This window comes from Anomaloglossus baeobatrachus, chromosome 1, assembly GCF_048569485.1.
Source record: "Anomaloglossus baeobatrachus isolate aAnoBae1 chromosome 1, aAnoBae1.hap1, whole genome shotgun sequence".
Classification (NCBI taxonomy): domain Eukaryota; kingdom Metazoa; phylum Chordata; class Amphibia; order Anura; family Aromobatidae; genus Anomaloglossus; species Anomaloglossus baeobatrachus.
Window position 1 is genome coordinate 322087881 of NC_134353.1, and position 19067 is coordinate 322106947.

The 19067-nt window shown below is 43.4% G+C and overlaps 29 non-coding genes across 29 annotated transcripts; all 29 read left to right on the forward strand.

Annotated features, from left to right (window-relative positions):
- Window positions 1-305: 305 nt before the first annotated feature.
- TRNAK-UUU (transfer RNA lysine (anticodon UUU)) lies at window positions 306-378 on the forward strand. Its single transcript has one exon. It is a non-coding gene; the product is annotated as a tRNA-Lys (tRNA).
- A 581-nt stretch (window positions 379-959) lies between these two features.
- Window positions 960-1032, forward strand: TRNAK-UUU (transfer RNA lysine (anticodon UUU)). The gene has a single exon. It is a non-coding gene; the product is annotated as a tRNA-Lys (tRNA).
- Window positions 1033-1613: 581 nt separating this feature from the next.
- Window positions 1614-1686, forward strand: TRNAK-UUU (transfer RNA lysine (anticodon UUU)). Its single transcript has one exon. It is a non-coding gene; the product is annotated as a tRNA-Lys (tRNA).
- A 581-nt stretch (window positions 1687-2267) lies between these two features.
- TRNAK-UUU (transfer RNA lysine (anticodon UUU)) lies at window positions 2268-2340 on the forward strand. The gene has a single exon. It is a non-coding gene; the product is annotated as a tRNA-Lys (tRNA).
- Window positions 2341-2921: 581 nt separating this feature from the next.
- On the forward strand, window positions 2922-2994 carry TRNAK-UUU (transfer RNA lysine (anticodon UUU)). The gene has a single exon. It is a non-coding gene; the product is annotated as a tRNA-Lys (tRNA).
- Window positions 2995-3575: 581 nt separating this feature from the next.
- Window positions 3576-3648, forward strand: TRNAK-UUU (transfer RNA lysine (anticodon UUU)). Its single transcript has one exon. It is a non-coding gene; the product is annotated as a tRNA-Lys (tRNA).
- A 581-nt stretch (window positions 3649-4229) lies between these two features.
- TRNAK-UUU (transfer RNA lysine (anticodon UUU)) lies at window positions 4230-4302 on the forward strand. The gene has a single exon. It is a non-coding gene; the product is annotated as a tRNA-Lys (tRNA).
- Window positions 4303-4883: 581 nt separating this feature from the next.
- Window positions 4884-4956, forward strand: TRNAK-UUU (transfer RNA lysine (anticodon UUU)). Its single transcript has one exon. It is a non-coding gene; the product is annotated as a tRNA-Lys (tRNA).
- Window positions 4957-5537: 581 nt separating this feature from the next.
- On the forward strand, window positions 5538-5610 carry TRNAK-UUU (transfer RNA lysine (anticodon UUU)). Its single transcript has one exon. It is a non-coding gene; the product is annotated as a tRNA-Lys (tRNA).
- A 581-nt stretch (window positions 5611-6191) lies between these two features.
- TRNAK-UUU (transfer RNA lysine (anticodon UUU)) lies at window positions 6192-6264 on the forward strand. Its single transcript has one exon. It is a non-coding gene; the product is annotated as a tRNA-Lys (tRNA).
- Window positions 6265-6845: 581 nt separating this feature from the next.
- TRNAK-UUU (transfer RNA lysine (anticodon UUU)) lies at window positions 6846-6918 on the forward strand. Its single transcript has one exon. It is a non-coding gene; the product is annotated as a tRNA-Lys (tRNA).
- A 581-nt stretch (window positions 6919-7499) lies between these two features.
- On the forward strand, window positions 7500-7572 carry TRNAK-UUU (transfer RNA lysine (anticodon UUU)). Its single transcript has one exon. It is a non-coding gene; the product is annotated as a tRNA-Lys (tRNA).
- A 581-nt stretch (window positions 7573-8153) lies between these two features.
- TRNAK-UUU (transfer RNA lysine (anticodon UUU)) lies at window positions 8154-8226 on the forward strand. The gene has a single exon. It is a non-coding gene; the product is annotated as a tRNA-Lys (tRNA).
- Window positions 8227-8807: 581 nt separating this feature from the next.
- TRNAK-UUU (transfer RNA lysine (anticodon UUU)) lies at window positions 8808-8880 on the forward strand. The gene has a single exon. It is a non-coding gene; the product is annotated as a tRNA-Lys (tRNA).
- Window positions 8881-9461: 581 nt separating this feature from the next.
- On the forward strand, window positions 9462-9534 carry TRNAK-UUU (transfer RNA lysine (anticodon UUU)). The gene has a single exon. It is a non-coding gene; the product is annotated as a tRNA-Lys (tRNA).
- A 581-nt stretch (window positions 9535-10115) lies between these two features.
- Window positions 10116-10188, forward strand: TRNAK-UUU (transfer RNA lysine (anticodon UUU)). Its single transcript has one exon. It is a non-coding gene; the product is annotated as a tRNA-Lys (tRNA).
- Window positions 10189-10769: 581 nt separating this feature from the next.
- TRNAK-UUU (transfer RNA lysine (anticodon UUU)) lies at window positions 10770-10842 on the forward strand. Its single transcript has one exon. It is a non-coding gene; the product is annotated as a tRNA-Lys (tRNA).
- Window positions 10843-11423: 581 nt separating this feature from the next.
- On the forward strand, window positions 11424-11496 carry TRNAK-UUU (transfer RNA lysine (anticodon UUU)). Its single transcript has one exon. It is a non-coding gene; the product is annotated as a tRNA-Lys (tRNA).
- A 581-nt stretch (window positions 11497-12077) lies between these two features.
- On the forward strand, window positions 12078-12150 carry TRNAK-UUU (transfer RNA lysine (anticodon UUU)). The gene has a single exon. It is a non-coding gene; the product is annotated as a tRNA-Lys (tRNA).
- A 581-nt stretch (window positions 12151-12731) lies between these two features.
- Window positions 12732-12804, forward strand: TRNAK-UUU (transfer RNA lysine (anticodon UUU)). The gene has a single exon. It is a non-coding gene; the product is annotated as a tRNA-Lys (tRNA).
- Window positions 12805-13385: 581 nt separating this feature from the next.
- Window positions 13386-13458, forward strand: TRNAK-UUU (transfer RNA lysine (anticodon UUU)). Its single transcript has one exon. It is a non-coding gene; the product is annotated as a tRNA-Lys (tRNA).
- A 581-nt stretch (window positions 13459-14039) lies between these two features.
- TRNAK-UUU (transfer RNA lysine (anticodon UUU)) lies at window positions 14040-14112 on the forward strand. Its single transcript has one exon. It is a non-coding gene; the product is annotated as a tRNA-Lys (tRNA).
- Window positions 14113-14693: 581 nt separating this feature from the next.
- Window positions 14694-14766, forward strand: TRNAK-UUU (transfer RNA lysine (anticodon UUU)). Its single transcript has one exon. It is a non-coding gene; the product is annotated as a tRNA-Lys (tRNA).
- A 581-nt stretch (window positions 14767-15347) lies between these two features.
- On the forward strand, window positions 15348-15420 carry TRNAK-UUU (transfer RNA lysine (anticodon UUU)). The gene has a single exon. It is a non-coding gene; the product is annotated as a tRNA-Lys (tRNA).
- Window positions 15421-16001: 581 nt separating this feature from the next.
- TRNAK-UUU (transfer RNA lysine (anticodon UUU)) lies at window positions 16002-16074 on the forward strand. Its single transcript has one exon. It is a non-coding gene; the product is annotated as a tRNA-Lys (tRNA).
- A 581-nt stretch (window positions 16075-16655) lies between these two features.
- TRNAK-UUU (transfer RNA lysine (anticodon UUU)) lies at window positions 16656-16728 on the forward strand. The gene has a single exon. It is a non-coding gene; the product is annotated as a tRNA-Lys (tRNA).
- Window positions 16729-17309: 581 nt separating this feature from the next.
- On the forward strand, window positions 17310-17382 carry TRNAK-UUU (transfer RNA lysine (anticodon UUU)). The gene has a single exon. It is a non-coding gene; the product is annotated as a tRNA-Lys (tRNA).
- A 581-nt stretch (window positions 17383-17963) lies between these two features.
- On the forward strand, window positions 17964-18036 carry TRNAK-UUU (transfer RNA lysine (anticodon UUU)). Its single transcript has one exon. It is a non-coding gene; the product is annotated as a tRNA-Lys (tRNA).
- A 581-nt stretch (window positions 18037-18617) lies between these two features.
- Window positions 18618-18690, forward strand: TRNAK-UUU (transfer RNA lysine (anticodon UUU)). Its single transcript has one exon. It is a non-coding gene; the product is annotated as a tRNA-Lys (tRNA).
- The last annotated feature ends 377 nt before the right edge of the window (window positions 18691-19067 follow it).

A 19067-nucleotide genomic window follows, 5' to 3' on the forward strand; every position in this document is an offset into this window, starting at 1 on the left:
CTGTGTGGCAGTGAATTGAGTTTGGAAAAAAAGCTTAAACAGTTGCTTAATACTGCAGCTGCACCTGACTATACTTAGCCAATTCTTATTGTCTTTGACGATGCTGCTTACTCCTTTTCCCCACTTTTGCCTCCATAGAGAATACCAGGAGATATAACCTGGCACTTGCTTTCTGTGGCAGAATGTGTGCGGACTTTGGTTTTGTTTGTGTACAGTCCTAAGCAAAAAGGAACATCTCGGAAGGTTCTTCGAAATGCATAGTGAGATGTTCTTCCTAAATGTGCTAAATGGGCTGCTCTGCACGAGCCTGGGTAGCTCAGTCGGTAGAGCATCAGACTTTTAATCTGAGGGTCCAGGGTTCAAGTCCCTGTTCAGGCGCCTTGCCTTTTACCATAAACCTAGCACGTACCTTGACTTCGTTCTTAGGTGATTCTTGAGTGTGCATGAGGATTAAGCGTTGTTCTGGTTATTACATGACTTGTATCCAGCATTATTTCCCTCCGTTGAGTCTGTCTCTAACTTTCAGTCTTCTCTGAGCTGGTGGGTGGGGACTTGCATTTGTGATGTCTTTCAGAAACCGCACACAGAAATTGAAGAATCCTTGTTTTGTTTTTCTCTGTAAAAGTATGTGAGACATTACACAGCCCTAATGATCTGTGTGGCAGTGAATTGAGTTTGGAAAAAAAGCTTAAACAGTTGCTTAATACTGCAGCTGCACCTGACTATACTTAGCCAATTCTTATTGTCTTTGACGATGCTGCTTACTCCTTTTCCCCACTTTTGCCTCCATAGAGAATACCAGGAGATATAACCTGGCACTTGCTTTCTGTGGCAGAATGTGTGCGGACTTTGGTTTTGTTTGTGTACAGTCCTAAGCAAAAAGGAACATCTCGGAAGGTTCTTCGAAATGCATAGTGAGATGTTCTTCCTAAATGTGCTAAATGGGCTGCTCTGCACGAGCCTGGGTAGCTCAGTCGGTAGAGCATCAGACTTTTAATCTGAGGGTCCAGGGTTCAAGTCCCTGTTCAGGCGCCTTGCCTTTTACCATAAACCTAGCACGTACCTTGACTTCGTTCTTAGGTGATTCTTGAGTGTGCATGAGGATTAAGCGTTGTTCTGGTTATTACATGACTTGTATCCAGCATTATTTCCCTCCGTTGAGTCTGTCTCTAACTTTCAGTCTTCTCTGAGCTGGTGGGTGGGGACTTGCATTTGTGATGTCTTTCAGAAACCGCACACAGAAATTGAAGAATCCTTGTTTTGTTTTTCTCTGTAAAAGTATGTGAGACATTACACAGCCCTAATGATCTGTGTGGCAGTGAATTGAGTTTGGAAAAAAAGCTTAAACAGTTGCTTAATACTGCAGCTGCACCTGACTATACTTAGCCAATTCTTATTGTCTTTGACGATGCTGCTTACTCCTTTTCCCCACTTTTGCCTCCATAGAGAATACCAGGAGATATAACCTGGCACTTGCTTTCTGTGGCAGAATGTGTGCGGACTTTGGTTTTGTTTGTGTACAGTCCTAAGCAAAAAGGAACATCTCGGAAGGTTCTTCGAAATGCATAGTGAGATGTTCTTCCTAAATGTGCTAAATGGGCTGCTCTGCACGAGCCTGGGTAGCTCAGTCGGTAGAGCATCAGACTTTTAATCTGAGGGTCCAGGGTTCAAGTCCCTGTTCAGGCGCCTTGCCTTTTACCATAAACCTAGCACGTACCTTGACTTCGTTCTTAGGTGATTCTTGAGTGTGCATGAGGATTAAGCGTTGTTCTGGTTATTACATGACTTGTATCCAGCATTATTTCCCTCCGTTGAGTCTGTCTCTAACTTTCAGTCTTCTCTGAGCTGGTGGGTGGGGACTTGCATTTGTGATGTCTTTCAGAAACCGCACACAGAAATTGAAGAATCCTTGTTTTGTTTTTCTCTGTAAAAGTATGTGAGACATTACACAGCCCTAATGATCTGTGTGGCAGTGAATTGAGTTTGGAAAAAAAGCTTAAACAGTTGCTTAATACTGCAGCTGCACCTGACTATACTTAGCCAATTCTTATTGTCTTTGACGATGCTGCTTACTCCTTTTCCCCACTTTTGCCTCCATAGAGAATACCAGGAGATATAACCTGGCACTTGCTTTCTGTGGCAGAATGTGTGCGGACTTTGGTTTTGTTTGTGTACAGTCCTAAGCAAAAAGGAACATCTCGGAAGGTTCTTCGAAATGCATAGTGAGATGTTCTTCCTAAATGTGCTAAATGGGCTGCTCTGCACGAGCCTGGGTAGCTCAGTCGGTAGAGCATCAGACTTTTAATCTGAGGGTCCAGGGTTCAAGTCCCTGTTCAGGCGCCTTGCCTTTTACCATAAACCTAGCACGTACCTTGACTTCGTTCTTAGGTGATTCTTGAGTGTGCATGAGGATTAAGCGTTGTTCTGGTTATTACATGACTTGTATCCAGCATTATTTCCCTCCGTTGAGTCTGTCTCTAACTTTCAGTCTTCTCTGAGCTGGTGGGTGGGGACTTGCATTTGTGATGTCTTTCAGAAACCGCACACAGAAATTGAAGAATCCTTGTTTTGTTTTTCTCTGTAAAAGTATGTGAGACATTACACAGCCCTAATGATCTGTGTGGCAGTGAATTGAGTTTGGAAAAAAAGCTTAAACAGTTGCTTAATACTGCAGCTGCACCTGACTATACTTAGCCAATTCTTATTGTCTTTGACGATGCTGCTTACTCCTTTTCCCCACTTTTGCCTCCATAGAGAATACCAGGAGATATAACCTGGCACTTGATTTCTGTGGCAGAATGTGTGCGGACTTTGGTTTTGTTTGTGTACAGTCCTAAGCAAAAAGGAACATCTCGGAAGGTTCTTCGAAATGCATAGTGAGATGTTCTTCCTAAATGTGCTAAATGGGCTGCTCTGCATGAGCCTGGGTAGCTCAGTCGGTAGAGCATCAGACTTTTAATCTGAGGGTCCAGGGTTCAAGTCCCTGTTCAGGCGCCTTGCCTTTTACCATAAACCTAGCACATACCTTGACTTCGTTCTTAGGTGATTCTTGAGTGTGCATGAGGATTAAGCGTTGTTCTGGTTATTACATGACTTGTATCCAGCATTATTTCCCTCCGTTGAGTCTGTCTCTAACTTTCAGTCTTCTCTGAGCTGGTGGGTGGGGACTTGCATTTGTGATGTCTTTCAGAAACCGCACACAGAAATTGAAGAATCCTTGTTTTGTTTTTCTCTGTAAAAGTATGTGAGACATTACACAGCCCTAATGATCTGTGTGGCAGTGAATTGAGTTTGGAAAAAAAGCTTAAACAGTTGCTTAATACTGCAGCTGCACCTGACTATACTTAGCCAATTCTTATTGTCTTTGACGATGCTGCTTACTCCTTTTCCCCACTTTTGCCTCCATAGAGAATACCAGGAGATATAACCTGGCACTTGCTTTCTGTGGCAGAATGTGTGCGGACTTTGGTTTTGTTTGTGTACAGTCCTAAGCAAAAAGGAACATCTCGGAAGGTTCTTCGAAATGCATAGTGAGATGTTCTTCCTAAATGTGCTAAATGGGCTGCTCTGCACGAGCCTGGGTAGCTCAGTCGGTAGAGCATCAGACTTTTAATCTGAGGGTCCAGGGTTCAAGTCCCTGTTCAGGCGCCTTGCCTTTTACCATAAACCTAGCACGTACCTTGACTTCGTTCTTAGGTGATTCTTGAGTGTGCATGAGGATTAAGCGTTGTTCTGGTTATTACATGACTTGTATCCAGCATTATTTCCCTCCGTTGAGTCTGTCTCTAACTTTCAGTCTTCTCTGAGCTGGTGGGTGGGGACTTGCATTTGTGATGTCTTTCAGAAACCGCACACAGAAATTGAAGAATCCTTGTTTTGTTTTTCTCTGTAAAAGTATGTGAGACATTACACAGCCCTAATGATCTGTGTGGCAGTGAATTGAGTTTGGAAAAAAAGCTTAAACAGTTGCTTAATACTGCAGCTGCACCTGACTATACTTAGCCAATTCTTATTGTCTTTGACGATGCTGCTTACTCCTTTTCCCCACTTTTGCCTCCATAGAGAATACCAGGAGATATAACCTGGCACTTGCTTTCTGTGGCAGAATGTGTGCGGACTTTGGTTTTGTTTGTGTACAGTCCTAAGCAAAAAGGAACATCTCGGAAGGTTCTTCGAAATGCATAGTGAGATGTTCTTCCTAAATGTGCTAAATGGGCTGCTCTGCACGAGCCTGGGTAGCTCAGTCGGTAGAGCATCAGACTTTTAATCTGAGGGTCCAGGGTTCAAGTCCCTGTTCAGGCGCCTTGCCTTTTACCATAAACCTAGCACGTACCTTGACTTCGTTCTTAGGTGATTCTTGAGTGTGCATGAGGATTAAGCGTTGTTCTGGTTATTACATGACTTGTATCCAGCATTATTTCCCTCCGTTGAGTCTGTCTCTAACTTTCAGTCTTCTCTGAGCTGGTGGGTGGGGACTTGCATTTGTGATGTCTTTCAGAAACCGCACACAGAAATTGAAGAATCCTTGTTTTGTTTTTCTCTGTAAAAGTATGTGAGACATTACACAGCCCTAATGATCTGTGTGGCAGTGAATTGAGTTTGGAAAAAAAGCTTAAACAGTTGCTTAATACTGCAGCTGCACCTGACTATACTTAGCCAATTCTTATTGTCTTTGACGATGCTGCTTACTCCTTTTCCCCACTTTTGCCTCCATAGAGAATACCAGGAGATATAACCTGGCACTTGCTTTCTGTGGCAGAATGTGTGCGGACTTTGGTTTTGTTTGTGTACAGTCCTAAGCAAAAAGGAACATCTCGGAAGGTTCTTCGAAATGCATAGTGAGATGTTCTTCCTAAATGTGCTAAATGGGCTGCTCTGCACGAGCCTGGGTAGCTCAGTCGGTAGAGCATCAGACTTTTAATCTGAGGGTCCAGGGCTCAAGTCCCTGTTCAGGCGCCTTGCCTTTTACCATAAACCTAGCACGTACCTTGACTTCGTTCTTAGGTGATTCTTGAGTGTGCATGAGGATTAAGCGTTGTTCTGGTTATTACATGACTTGTATCCAGCATTATTTCCCTCCGTTGAGTCTGTCTCTAACTTTCAGTCTTCTCTGAGCTGGTGGGTGGGGACTTGCATTTGTGATGTCTTTCAGAAACCGCACACAGAAATTGAAGAATCCTTGTTTTGTTTTTCTCTGTAAAAGTATGTGAGACATTACACAGCCCTAATGATCTGTGTGGCAGTGAATTGAGTTTGGAAAAAAAGCTTAAACAGTTGCTTAATACTGCAGCTGCACCTGACTATACTTAGCCAATTCTTATTGTCTTTGACGATGCTGCTTACTCCTTTTCCCCACTTTTGCCTCCATAGAGAATACCAGGAGATATAACCTGGCACTTGCTTTCTGTGGCAGAATGTGTGCGGACTTTGGTTTTGTTTGTGTACAGTCCTAAGCAAAAAGGAACATCTCGGAAGGTTCTTCGAAATGCATAGTGAGATGTTCTTCCTAAATGTGCTAAATGGGCTGCTCTGCACGAGCCTGGGTAGCTCAGTCGGTAGAGCATCAGACTTTTAATCTGAGGGTCCAGGGTTCAAGTCCCTGTTCAGGCGCCTTGCCTTTTACCATAAACCTAGCACGTACCTTGACTTCGTTCTTAGGTGATTCTTGAGTGTGCATGAGGATTAAGCGTTGTTCTGGTTATTACATGACTTGTATCCAGCATTATTTCCCTCCGTTGAGTCTGTCTCTAACTTTCAGTCTTCTCTGAGCTGGTGGGTGGGGACTTGCATTTGTGATGTCTTTCAGAAACCGCACACAGAAATTGAAGAATCCTTGTTTTGTTTTTCTCTGTAAAAGTATGTGAGACATTACACAGCCCTAATGATCTGTGTGGCAGTGAATTGAGTTTGGAAAAAAAGCTTAAACAGTTGCTTAATACTGCAGCTGCACCTGACTATACTTAGCCAATTCTTATTGTCTTTGACGATGCTGCTTACTCCTTTTCCCCACTTTTGCCTCCATAGAGAATACCAGGAGATATAACCTGGCACTTGCTTTCTGTGGCAGAATGTGTGCGGACTTTGGTTTTGTTTGTGTACAGTCCTAAGCAAAAAGGAACATCTCGGAAGGTTCTTCGAAATGCATAGTGAGATGTTCTTCCTAAATGTGCTAAATGGGCTGCTCTGCACGAGCCTGGGTAGCTCAGTCGGTAGAGCATCAGACTTTTAATCTGAGGGTCCAGGGTTCAAGTCCCTGTTCAGGCGCCTTGCCTTTTACCATAAACCTAGCACGTACCTTGACTTCGTTCTTAGGTGATTCTTGAGTGTGCATGAGGATTAAGCGTTGTTCTGGTTATTACATGACTTGTATCCAGCATTATTTCCCTCCGTTGAGTCTGTCTCTAACTTTCAGTCTTCTCTGAGCTGGTGGGTGGGGACTTGCATTTGTGATGTCTTTCAGAAACCGCACACAGAAATTGAAGAATCCTTGTTTTGTTTTTCTCTGTAAAAGTATGTGAGACATTACACAGCCCTAATGATCTGTGTGGCAGTGAATTGAGTTTGGAAAAAAAGCTTAAACAGTTGCTTAATACTGCAGCTGCACCTGACTATACTTAGCCAATTCTTATTGTCTTTGACGATGCTGCTTACTCCTTTTCCCCACTTTTGCCTCCATAGAGAATACCAGGAGATATAACCTGGCACTTGCTTTCTGTGGCAGAATGTGTGCGGACTTTGGTTTTGTTTGTGTACAGTCCTAAGCAAAAAGGAACATCTCGGAAGGTTCTTCGAAATGCATAGTGAGATGTTCTTCCTAAATGTGCTAAATGGGCTGCTCTGCACGAGCCTGGGTAGCTCAGTCGGTAGAGCATCAGACTTTTAATCTGAGGGTCCAGGGTTCAAGTCCCTGTTCAGGCGCCTTGCCTTTTACCATAAACCTAGCACGTACCTTGACTTCGTTCTTAGGTGATTCTTGAGTGTGCATGAGGATTAAGCGTTGTTCTGGTTATTACATGACTTGTATCCAGCATTATTTCCCTCCGTTGAGTCTGTCTCTAACTTTCAGTCTTCTCTGAGCTGGTGGGTGGGGACTTGCATTTGTGATGTCTTTCAGAAACCGCACACAGAAATTGAAGAATCCTTGTTTTGTTTTTCTCTGTAAAAGTATGTGAGACATTACACAGCCCTAATGATCTGTGTGGCAGTGAATTGAGTTTGGAAAAAAAGCTTAAACAGTTGCTTAATACTGCAGCTGCACCTGACTATACTTAGCCAATTCTTATTGTCTTTGACGATGCTGCTTACTCCTTTTCCCCACTTTTGCCTCCATAGAGAATACCAGGAGATATAACCTGGCACTTGCTTTCTGTGGCAGAATGTGTGCGGACTTTGGTTTTGTTTGTGTACAGTCCTAAGCAAAAAGGAACATCTCGGAAGGTTCTTCGAAATGCATAGTGAGATGTTCTTCCTAAATGTGCTAAATGGGCTGCTCTGCACGAGCCTGGGTAGCTCAGTCGGTAGAGCATCAGACTTTTAATCTGAGGGTCCAGGGTTCAAGTCCCTGTTCAGGCGCCTTGCCTTTTACCATAAACCTAGCACGTACCTTGACTTCGTTCTTAGGTGATTCTTGAGTGTGCATGAGGATTAAGCGTTGTTCTGGTTATTACATGACTTGTATCCAGCATTATTTCCCTCCGTTGAGTCTGTCTCTAACTTTCAGTCTTCTCTGAGCTGGTGGGTGGGGACTTGCATTTGTGATGTCTTTCAGAAACCGCACACAGAAATTGAAGAATCCTTGTTTTGTTTTTCTCTGTAAAAGTATGTGAGACATTACACAGCCCTAATGATCTGTGTGGCAGTGAATTGAGTTTGGAAAAAAAGCTTAAACAGTTGCTTAATACTGCAGCTGCACCTGACTATACTTAGCCAATTCTTATTGTCTTTGACGATGCTGCTTACTCCTTTTCCCCACTTTTGCCTCCATAGAGAATACCAGGAGATATAACCTGGCACTTGCTTTCTGTGGCAGAATGTGTGCGGACTTTGGTTTTGTTTGTGTACAGTCCTAAGCAAAAAGGAACATCTCGGAAGGTTCTTCGAAATGCATAGTGAGATGTTCTTCCTAAATGTGCTAAATGGGCTGCTCTGCACGAGCCTGGGTAGCTCAGTCGGTAGAGCATCAGACTTTTAATCTGAGGGTCCAGGGTTCAAGTCCCTGTTCAGGCGCCTTGCCTTTTACCATAAACCTAGCACGTACCTTGACTTCGTTCTTAGGTGATTCTTGAGTGTGCATGAGGATTAAGCGTTGTTCTGGTTATTACATGACTTGTATCCAGCATTATTTCCCTCCGTTGAGTCTGTCTCTAACTTTCAGTCTTCTCTGAGCTGGTGGGTGGGGACTTGCATTTGTGATGTCTTTCAGAAACCGCACACAGAAATTGAAGAATCCTTGTTTTGTTTTTCTCTGTAAAAGTATGTGAGACATTACACAGCCCTAATGATCTGTGTGGCAGTGAATTGAGTTTGGAAAAAAAGCTTAAACAGTTGCTTAATACTGCAGCTGCACCTGACTATACTTAGCCAATTCTTATTGTCTTTGACGATGCTGCTTACTCCTTTTCCCCACTTTTGCCTCCATAGAGAATACCAGGAGATATAACCTGGCACTTGCTTTCTGTGGCAGAATGTGTGCGGACTTTGGTTTTGTTTGTGTACAGTCCTAAGCAAAAAGGAACATCTCGGAAGGTTCTTCGAAATGCATAGTGAGATGTTCTTCCTAAATGTGCTAAATGGGCTCCTCTGCACGAGCCTGGGTAGCTCAGTCGGTAGAGCATCAGACTTTTAATCTGAGGGTCCAGGGTTCAAGTCCCTGTTCAGGCGCCTTGCCTTTTACCATAAACCTAGCACATACCTTGACTTCGTTCTTAGGTGATTCTTGAGTGTGCATGAGGATTAAGCATTGTTCTGGTTATTACATGACTTGTATCCAGCATTATTTCCCTCCGTTGAGTCTGTCTCTAACTTTCAGTCTTCTCTGAGCTGGTGGGTGGGGACTTGCATTTGTGATGTCTTTCAGAAACCGCACACAGAAATTGAAGAATCCTTGTTTTGTTTTTCTCTGTAAAAGTATGTGAGACATTACACAGCCCTAATGATCTGTGTGGCAGTGAATTGAGTTTGGAAAAAAAGCTTAAACAGTTGCTTAATACTGCAGCTGCACCTGACTATACTTAGCCAATTCTTATTGTCTTTGACGATGCTGCTTACTCCTTTTCCCCACTTTTGCCTCCATAGAGAATACCAGGAGATATAACCTGGCACTTGCTTTCTGTGGCAGAATGTGTGCGGACTTTGGTTTTGTTTGTGTACAGTCCTAAGCAAAAAGGAACATCTCGGAACGTTCTTCGAAATGCATAGTGAGATGTTCTTCCTAAATGTGCTAAATGGGCTGCTCTGCACGAGCCTGGGTAGCTCAGTCGGTAGAGCATCAGACTTTTAATCTGAGGGTCCAGGGTTCAAGTCCCTGTTCAGGCGCCTTGCCTTTTACCATAAACCTAGCACGTACCTTGACTTCGTTCTTAGGTGATTCTTGAGTGTGCATGAGGATTAAGCGTTGTTCTGGTTATTACATGACTTGTATCCAGCATTATTTCCCTCCGTTGAGTCTGTCTCTAACTTTCAGTCTTCTCTGAGCTGGTGGGTGGGGACTTGCATTTGTGATGTCTTTCAGAAACCGCACACAGAAATTGAAGAATCCTTGTTTTGTTTTTCTCTGTAAAAGTATGTGAGACATTACACAGCCCTAATGATCTGTGTGGCAGTGAATTGAGTTTGGAAAAAAAGCTTAAACAGTTGCTTAATACTGCAGCTGCACCTGACTATACTTAGCCAATTCTTATTGTCTTTGACGATGCTGCTTACTCCTTTTCCCCACTTTTGCCTCCATAGAGAATACCAGGAGATATAAGGTGGCACTTGCTTTCTGTGGCAGAATGTGTGCGGACTTTGGTTTTGTTTGTGTACAGTCCTAAGCAAAAAGGAACATCTCGGAAGGTTCTTCGAAATGCATAGTGAGATGTTCTTCCTAAATGTGCTAAATGGGCTGCTCTGCACGAGCCTGGGTAGCTCAGTCGGTAGAGCATCAGACTTTTAATCTGAGGGTCCAGGGTTCAAGTCCCTGTTCAGGCGCCTTGCCTTTTACCATAAACCTAGCACGTACCTTGACTTCGTTCTTAGGTGATTCTTGAGTGTGCATGAGGATTAAGCGTTGTTCTGGTTATTACATGACTTGTATCCAGCATTATTTCCCTCCGTTGAGTCTGTCTCTAACTTTCAGTCTTCTCTGAGCTGGTGGGTGGGGACTTGCATTTGTGATGTCTTTCAGAAACCGCACACAGAAATTGAAGAATCCTTGTTTTGTTTTTCTCTGTAAAAGTATGTGAGACATTACACAGCCCTAATGATCTGTGTGGCAGTGAATTGAGTTTGGAAAAAAAGCTTAAACAGTTGCTTAATACTGCAGCTGCACCTGACTATACTTAGCCAATTCTTATTGTCTTTGACGATGCTGCTTACTCCTTTTCCCCACTTTTGCCTCCATAGAGAATACCAGGAGATATAACCTGGCACTTGCTTTCTGTGGCAGAATGTGTGCGGACTTTGGTTTTGTTTGTGTACAGTCCTAAGCAAAAAGGAACATCTCGGAAGGTTCTTCGAAATGCATAGTGAGATGTTCTTCCTAAATGTGCTAAATGGGCTGCTCTGCACGAGCCTGGGTAGCTCAGTCGGTAGAGCATCAGACTTTTAATCTGAGGGTCCAGGGTTCAAGTCCCTGTTCAGGCGCCTTGCCTTTTACCATAAACCTAGCACGTACCTTGACTTCGTTCTTAGGTGATTCTTGAGTGTGCATGAGGATTAAGCGTTGTTCTGGTTATTACATGACTTGTATCCAGCATTATTTCCCTCCGTTGAGTCTGTCTCTAACTTTCAGTCTTCTCTGAGCTGGTGGGTGGGGACTTGCATTTGTGATGTCTTTCAGAAACCGCACACAGAAATTGAAGAATCCTTGTTTTGTTTTTCTCTGTAAAAGTATGTGAGACATTACACAGCCCTAATGATCTGTGTGGCAGTGAATTGAGTTTGGAAAAAAAGCTTAAACAGTTGCTTAATACTGCAGCTGCACCTGACTATACTTAGCCAATTCTTATTGTCTTTGACGATGCTGCTTACTCCTTTTCCCCACTTTTGCCTCCATAGAGAATACCAGGAGATATAACCTGGCACTTGCTTTCTGTGGCAGAATGTGTGCGGACTTTGGTTTTGTTTGTGTACAGTCCTAAGCAAAAAGGAACATCTCGGAAGGTTCTTCGAAATGCATAGTGAGATGTTCTTCCTAAATGTGCTAAATGGGCTGCTCTGCACGAGCCTGGGTAGCTCAGTCGGTAGAGCATCAGACTTTTAATCTGAGGGTCCAGGGTTCAAGTCCCTGTTCAGGCGCCTTGCCTTTTACCATAAACCTAGCACGTACCTTGACTTCGTTCTTAGGTGATTCTTGAGTGTGCATGAGGATTAAGCGTTGTTCTGGTTATTACATGACTTGTATCCAGCATTATTTCCCTCCGTTGAGTCTGTCTCTAACTTTCAGTCTTCTCTGAGCTGGTGGGTGGGGACTTGCATTTGTGATGTCTTTCAGAAACCGCACACAGAAATTGAAGAATCCTTGTTTTGTTTTTCTCTGTAAAAGTATGTGAGACATTACACAGCCCTAATGATCTGTGTGGCAGTGAATTGAGTTTGGAAAAAAAGCTTAAACAGTTGCTTAATACTGCAGCTGCACCTGACTATACTTAGCCAATTCTTATTGTCTTTGACGATGCTGCTTACTCCTTTTCCCCACTTTTGCCTCCATAGAGAATACCAGGAGATATAACCTGGCACTTGCTTTCTGTGGCAGAATGTGTGCGGACTTTGGTTTTGTTTGTGTACAGTCCTAAGCAAAAAGGAACATCTCGGAAGGTTCTTCGAAATGCATAGTGAGATGTTCTTCCTAAATGTGCTAAATGGGCTGCTCTGCACGAGCCTGGGTAGCTCAGTCGGTAGAGCATCAGACTTTTAATCTGAGGGTCCAGGGTTCAAGTCCCTGTTCAGGCGCCTTGCCTTTTACCATAAACCTAGCACGTACCTTGACTTCGTTCTTAGGTGATTCTTGAGTGTGCATGAGGATTAAGCGTTGTTCTGGTTATTACATGACTTGTATCCAGCATTATTTCCCTCCGTTGAGTCTGTCTCTAACTTTCAGTCTTCTCTGAGCTGGTGGGTGGGGACTTGCATTTGTGATGTCTTTCAGAAACCGCACACAGAAATTGAAGAATCCTTGTTTTGTTTTTCTCTGTAAAAGTATGTGAGACATTACACAGCCCTAATGATCTGTGTGGCAGTGAATTGAGTTTGGAAAAAAAGCTTAAACAGTTGCTTAATACTGCAGCTGCACCTGACTATACTTAGCCAATTCTTATTGTCTTTGACGATGCTGCTTACTCCTTTTCCCCACTTTTGCCTCCATAGAGAATACCAGGAGATATAACCTGGCACTTGCTTTCTGTGGCAGAATGTGTGCGGACTTTGGTTTTGTTTGTGTACAGTCCTAAGCAAAAAGGAACATCTCGGAAGGTTCTTCGAAATGCATAGTGAGATGTTCTTCCTAAATGTGCTAAATGGGCTGCTCTGCACGAGCCTGGGTAGCTCAGTCGGTAGAGCATCAGACTTTTAATCTGAGGGTCCAGGGTTCAAGTCCCTGTTCAGGCGCCTTGCCTTTTACCATAAACCTAGCACGTACCTTGACTTCGTTCTTAGGTGATTCTTGAGTGTGCATGAGGATTAAGCGTTGTTCTGGTTATTACATGACTTGTATCCAGCATTATTTCCCTCCGTTGAGTCTGTCTCTAACTTTCAGTCTTCTCTGAGCTGGTGGGTGGGGACTTGCATTTGTGATGTCTTTCAGAAACCGCACACAGAAATTGAAGAATCCTTGTTTTGTTTTTCTCTGTAAAAGTATGTGAGACATTACACAGCCCTAATGATCTGTGTGGCAGTGAATTGAGTTTGGAAAAAAAGCTTAAACAGTTGCTTAATACTGCAGCTGCACCTGACTATACTTAGCCAATTCTTATTGTCTTTGACGATGCTGCTTACTCCTTTTCCCCACTTTTGCCTCCATAGAGAATACCAGGAGATATAACCTGGCACTTGCTTTCTGTGGCAGAATGTGTGCGGACTTTGGTTTTGTTTGTGTACAGTCCTAAGCAAAAAGGAACATCTCGGAAGGTTCTTCGAAATGCATAGTGAGATGTTCTTCCTAAATGTGCTAAATGGGCTGCTCTGCACGAGCCTGGGTAGCTCAGTCGGTAGAGCATCAGACTTTTAATCTGAGGGTCCAGGGTTCAAGTCCCTGTTCAGGCGCCTTGCCTTTTACCATAAACCTAGCACGTACCTTGACTTCGTTCTTAGGTGATTCTTGAGTGTGCATGAGGATTAAGCGTTGTTCTGGTTATTACATGACTTGTATCCAGCATTATTTCCCTCCGTTGAGTCTGTCTCTAACTTTCAGTCTTCTCTGAGCTGGTGGGTGGGGACTTGCATTTGTGATGTCTTTCAGAAACCGCACACAGAAATTGAAGAATCCTTGTTTTGTTTTTCTCTGTAAAAGTATGTGAGACATTACACAGCCCTAATGATCTGTGTGGCAGTGAATTGAGTTTGGAAAAAAAGCTTAAACAGTTGCTTAATACTGCAGCTGCACCTGACTATACTTAGCCAATTCTTATTGTCTTTGACGATGCTGCTTACTCCTTTTCCCCACTTTTGCCTCCATAGAGAATACCAGGAGATATAACCTGGCACTTGCTTTCTGTGGCAGAATGTGTGCGGACTTTGGTTTTGTTTGTGTACAGTCCTAAGCAAAAAGGAACATCTCGGAAGGTTCTTCGAAATGCATAGTGAGATGTTCTTCCTAAATGTGCTAAATGGGCTGCTCTGCACGAGCCTGGGTAGCTCAGTCGGTAGAGCATCAGACTTTTAATCTGAGGGTCCAGGGTTCAAGTCCCTGTTCAGGCGCCTTGCCTTTTACCATAAACCTAGCACGTACCTTGACTTCGTTCTTAGGTGATTCTTGAGTGTGCATGAGGATTAAGCGTTGTTCTGGTTATTACATGACTTGTATCCAGCATTATTTCCCTCCGTTGAGTCTGTCTCTAACTTTCAGTCTTCTCTGAGCTGGTGGGTGGGGACTTGCATTTGTGATGTCTTTCAGAAACCGCACACAGAAATTGAAGAATCCTTGTTTTGTTTTTCTCTGTAAAAGTATGTGAGACATTACACAGCCCTAATGATCTGTGTGGCAGTGAATTGAGTTTGGAAAAAAAGCTTAAACAGTTGCTTAATACTGCAGCTGCACCTGACTATACTTAGCCAATTCTTATTGTCTTTGACGATGCTGCTTACTCCTTTTCCCCACTTTTGCCTCCATAGAGAATACCAGGAGATATAACCTGGCACTTGCTTTCTGTGGCAGAATGTGTGCGGACTTTGGTTTTGTTTGTGTACAGTCCTAAGCAAAAAGGAACATCTCGGAAGGTTCTTCGAAATGCATAGTGAGATGTTCTTCCTAAATGTGCTAAATGGGCTGCTCTGCACGAGCCTGGGTAGCTCAGTCGGTAGAGCATCAGACTTTTAATCTGAGGGTCCAGGGTTCAAGTCCCTGTTCAGGCGCCTTGCCTTTTACCATAAACCTAGCACGTACCTTGACTTCGTTCTTAGGTGATTCTTGAGTGTGCATGAGGATTAAGCGTTGTTCTGGTTATTACATGACTTGTATCCAGCATTATTTCCCTCCGTTGAGTCTGTCTCTAACTTTCAGTCTTCTCTGAGCTGGTGGGTGGGGACTTGCATTTGTGATGTCTTTCAGAAACCGCACACAGAAATTGAAGAATCCTTGTTTTGTTTTTCTCTGTAAAAGTATGTGAGACATTACACAGCCCTAATGATCTGTGTGGCAGTGAATTGAGTTTGGAAAAAAAGCTTAAACAGTTGCTTAATACTGCAGCTGCACCTGACTATACTTAGCCAATTCTTATTGTCTTTGACGATGCTGCTTACTCCTTTTCCCCACTTTTGCCTCCATAGAGAATACCAGGAGATATAACCTGGCACTTGCTTTCTGTGGCAGAATGTGTGCGGACTTTGGTTTTGTTTGTGTACAGTCCTAAGCAAAAAGGAACATCTCGGAAGGTTCTTCGAAATGCATAGTGAGATGTTCTTCCTAAATGTGCTAAATGGGCTGCTCTGCACGAGCCTGGGTAGCTCAGTCGGTAGAGCATCAGACTTTTAATCTGAGGGTCCAGGGTTCAAGTCCCTGTTCAGGCGCCTTGCCTTTTACCATAAACCTAGCACGTACCTTGACTTCGTTCTTAGGTGATTCTTGAGTGTGCATGAGGATTAAGCGTTGTTCTGGTTATTACATGACTTGTATCCAGCATTATTTCCCTCCGTTGAGTCTGTCTCTAACTTTCAGTCTTCTCTGAGCTGGTGGGTGGGGACTTGCATTTGTGATGTCTTTCAGAAACCGCACACAGAAATTGAAGAATCCTTGTTTTGTTTTTCTCTGTAAAAGTATGTGAGACATTACACAGCCCTAATGATCTGTGTGGCAGTGAATTGAGTTTGGAAAAAAAGCTTAAACAGTTGCTTAATACTGCAGCTGCACCTGACTATACTTAGCCAATTCTTATTGTCTTTGACGATGCTGCTTACTCCTTTTCCCCACTTTTGCCTCCATAGAGAATACCAGGAGATATAACCTGGCACTTGCTTTCTGTGGCAGAATGTGTGCGGACTTTGGTTTTGTTTGTGTACAGTCCTAAGCAAAAAGGAACATCTCGGAAGGTTCTTCGAAATGCATAGTGAGATGTTCTTCCTAAATGTGCTAAATGGGCTGCTCTGCACGAGCCTGGGTAGCTCAGTCGGTAGAGCATCAGACTTTTAATCTGAGGGTCCAGGGTTCAAGTCCCTGTTCAGGCGCCTTGCCTTTTACCATAAACCTAGCACGTACCTTGACTTCGTTCTTAGGTGATTCTTGAGTGTGCATGAGGATTAAGCGTTGTTCTGGTTATTACATGACTTGTATCCAGCATTATTTCCCTCCGTTGAGTCTGTCTCTAACTTTCAGTCTTCTCTGAGCTGGTGGGTGGGGACTTGCATTTGTGATGTCTTTCAGAAACCGCACACAGAAATTGAAGAATCCTTGTTTTGTTTTTCTCTGTAAAAGTATGTGAGACATTACACAGCCCTAATGATCTGTGTGGCAGTGAATTGAGTTTGGAAAAAAAGCTTAAACAGTTGCTTAATACTGCAGCTGCACCTGACTATACTTAGCCAATTCTTATTGTCTTTGACGATGCTGCTTACTCCTTTTCCCCACTTTTGCCTCCATAGAGAATACCAGGAGATATAACCTGGCACTTGCTTTCTGTGGCAGAATGTGTGCGGACTTTGGTTTTGTTTGTGTACAGTCCTAAGCAAAAAGGAACATCTCGGAAGGTTCTTCGAAATGCATAGTGAGATGTTCTTCCTAAATGTGCTAAATGGGCTGCTCTGCACGAGCCTGGGTAGCTCAGTCGGTAGAGCATCAGACTTTTAATCTGAGGGTCCAGGGTTCAAGTCCCTGTTCAGGCGCCTTGCCTTTTACCATAAACCTAGCACGTACCTTGACTTCGTTCTTAGGTGATTCTTGAGTGTGCATGAGGATTAAGCGTTGTTCTGGTTATTACATGACTTGTATCCAGCATTATTTCCCTCCGTTGAGTCTGTCTCTAACTTTCAGTCTTCTCTGAGCTGGTGGGTGGGGACTTGCATTTGTGATGTCTTTCAGAAACCGCACACAGAAATTGAAGAATCCTTGTTTTGTTTTTCTCTGTAAAAGTATGTGAGACATTACACAGCCCTAATGATCTGTGTGGCAGTGAATTGAGTTTGGAAAAAAAGCTTAAACAGTTGCTTAATACTGCAGCTGCACCTGACTATACTTAGCCAATTCTTATTGTCTTTGACGATGCTGCTTACTCCTTTTCCCCACTTTTGCCTCCATAGAGAATACCAGGAGATATAACCTGGCACTTGCTTTCTGTGGCAGAATGTGTGCGGACTTTGGTTTTGTTTGTGTACAGTCCTAAGCAAAAAGGAACATCTCGGAAGGTTCTTCGAAATGCATAGTGAGATGTTCTTCCTAAATGTGCTAAATGGGCTGCTCTGCACGAGCCTGGGTAGCTCAGTCGGTAGAGCATCAGACTTTTAATCTGAGGGTCCAGGGTTCAAGTCCCTGTTCAGGCGCCTTGCCTTTTACCATAAACCTAGCACGTACCTTGACTTCGTTCTTAGGTGATTCTTGAGTGTGCATGAGGATTAAGCGTTGTTCTGGTTATTACATGACTTGTATCCAGCATTATTTCCCTCCGTTGAGTCTGTCTCTAACTTTCAGTCTTCTCTGAGCTGGTGGGTGGGGACTTGCATTTGTGATGTCTTTCAGAAACCGCACACAGAAATTGAAGAATCCTTGTTTTGTTTTTCTCTGTAAAAGTATGTGAGACATTACACAGCCCTAATGATCTGTGTGGCAGTGAATTGAGTTTGGAAAAAAAGCTTAAACAGTTGCTTAATACTGCAGCTGCACCTGACTATACTTAGCCAATTCTTATTGTCTTTGACGATGCTGCTTACTCCTTTTCCCCACTTTTGCCTCCATAGAGAATACCAGGAGATATAACCTGGCACTTGCTTTCTGTGGCAGAATGTGTGCGGACTTTGGTTTTGTTTGTGTACAGTCCTAAGCAAAAAGGAACATCTCGGAAGGTTCTTCGAAATGCATAGTGAGATGTTCTTCCTAAATGTGCTAAATGGGCTGCTCTGCACGAGCCTGGGTAGCTCAGTCGGTAGAGCATCAGACTTTTAATCTGAGGGTCCAGGGTTCAAGTCCCTGTTCAGGCGCCTTGCCTTTTACCATAAACCTAGCACGTACCTTGACTTCGTTCTTAGGTGATTCTTGAGTGTGCATGAGGATTAAGCGTTGTTCTGGTTATTACATGACTTGTATCCAGCATTATTTCCCTCCGTTGAGTCTGTCTCTAACTTTCAGTCTTCTCTGAGCTGGTGGGTGGGGACTTGCATTTGTGATGTCTTTCAGAAACCGCACACAGAAATTGAAGAATCCTTGTTTTGTTTTTCTCTGTAAAAGTATGTGAGACATTACACAGCCCTAATGATCTGTGTGGCAGTGAATTGAGTTTGGAAAAAAAGCTTAAACAGTTGCTTAATACTGCAGCTGCACCTGACTATACTTAGCCAATTCTTATTGTCTTTGACGATGCTGCTTACTCCTTTTCCCCACTTTTGCCTCCATAGAGAATACCAGGAGATATAACCTGGCACTTGCTTTCTGTGGCAGAATGTGTGCGGACTTTGGTTTTGTTTGTGTACAGTCCTAAGCAAAAAGGAACATCTCGGAAGGTTCTTCGAAATGCATAGTGAGATGTTCTTCCTAAATGTGCTAAATGGGCTGCTCTGCACGAGCCTGGGTAGCTCAGTCGGTAGAGCATCAGACTTTTAATCTGAGGGTCCAGGGTTCAAGTCCCTGTTCAGGCGCCTTGCCTTTTACCATAAACCTAGCACGTACCTTGACTTCGTTCTTAGGTGATTCTTGAGTGTGCATGAGGATTAAGCGTTGTTCTGGTTATTACATGACTTGTATCCAGCATTATTTCCCTCCGTTGAGTCTGTCTCTAACTTTCAGTCTTCTCTGAGCTGGTGGGTGGGGACTTGCATTTGTGATGTCTTTCAGAAACCGCACACAGAAATTGAAGAATCCTTGTTTTGTTTTTCTCTGTAAAAGTATGTGAGACATTACACAGCCCTAATGATCTGTGTGGCAGTGAATTGAGTTTGGAAAAAAAGCTTAAACAGTTGCTTAATACTGCAGCTGCACCTGACTATACTTAGCCAATTCTTATTGTCTTTGACGA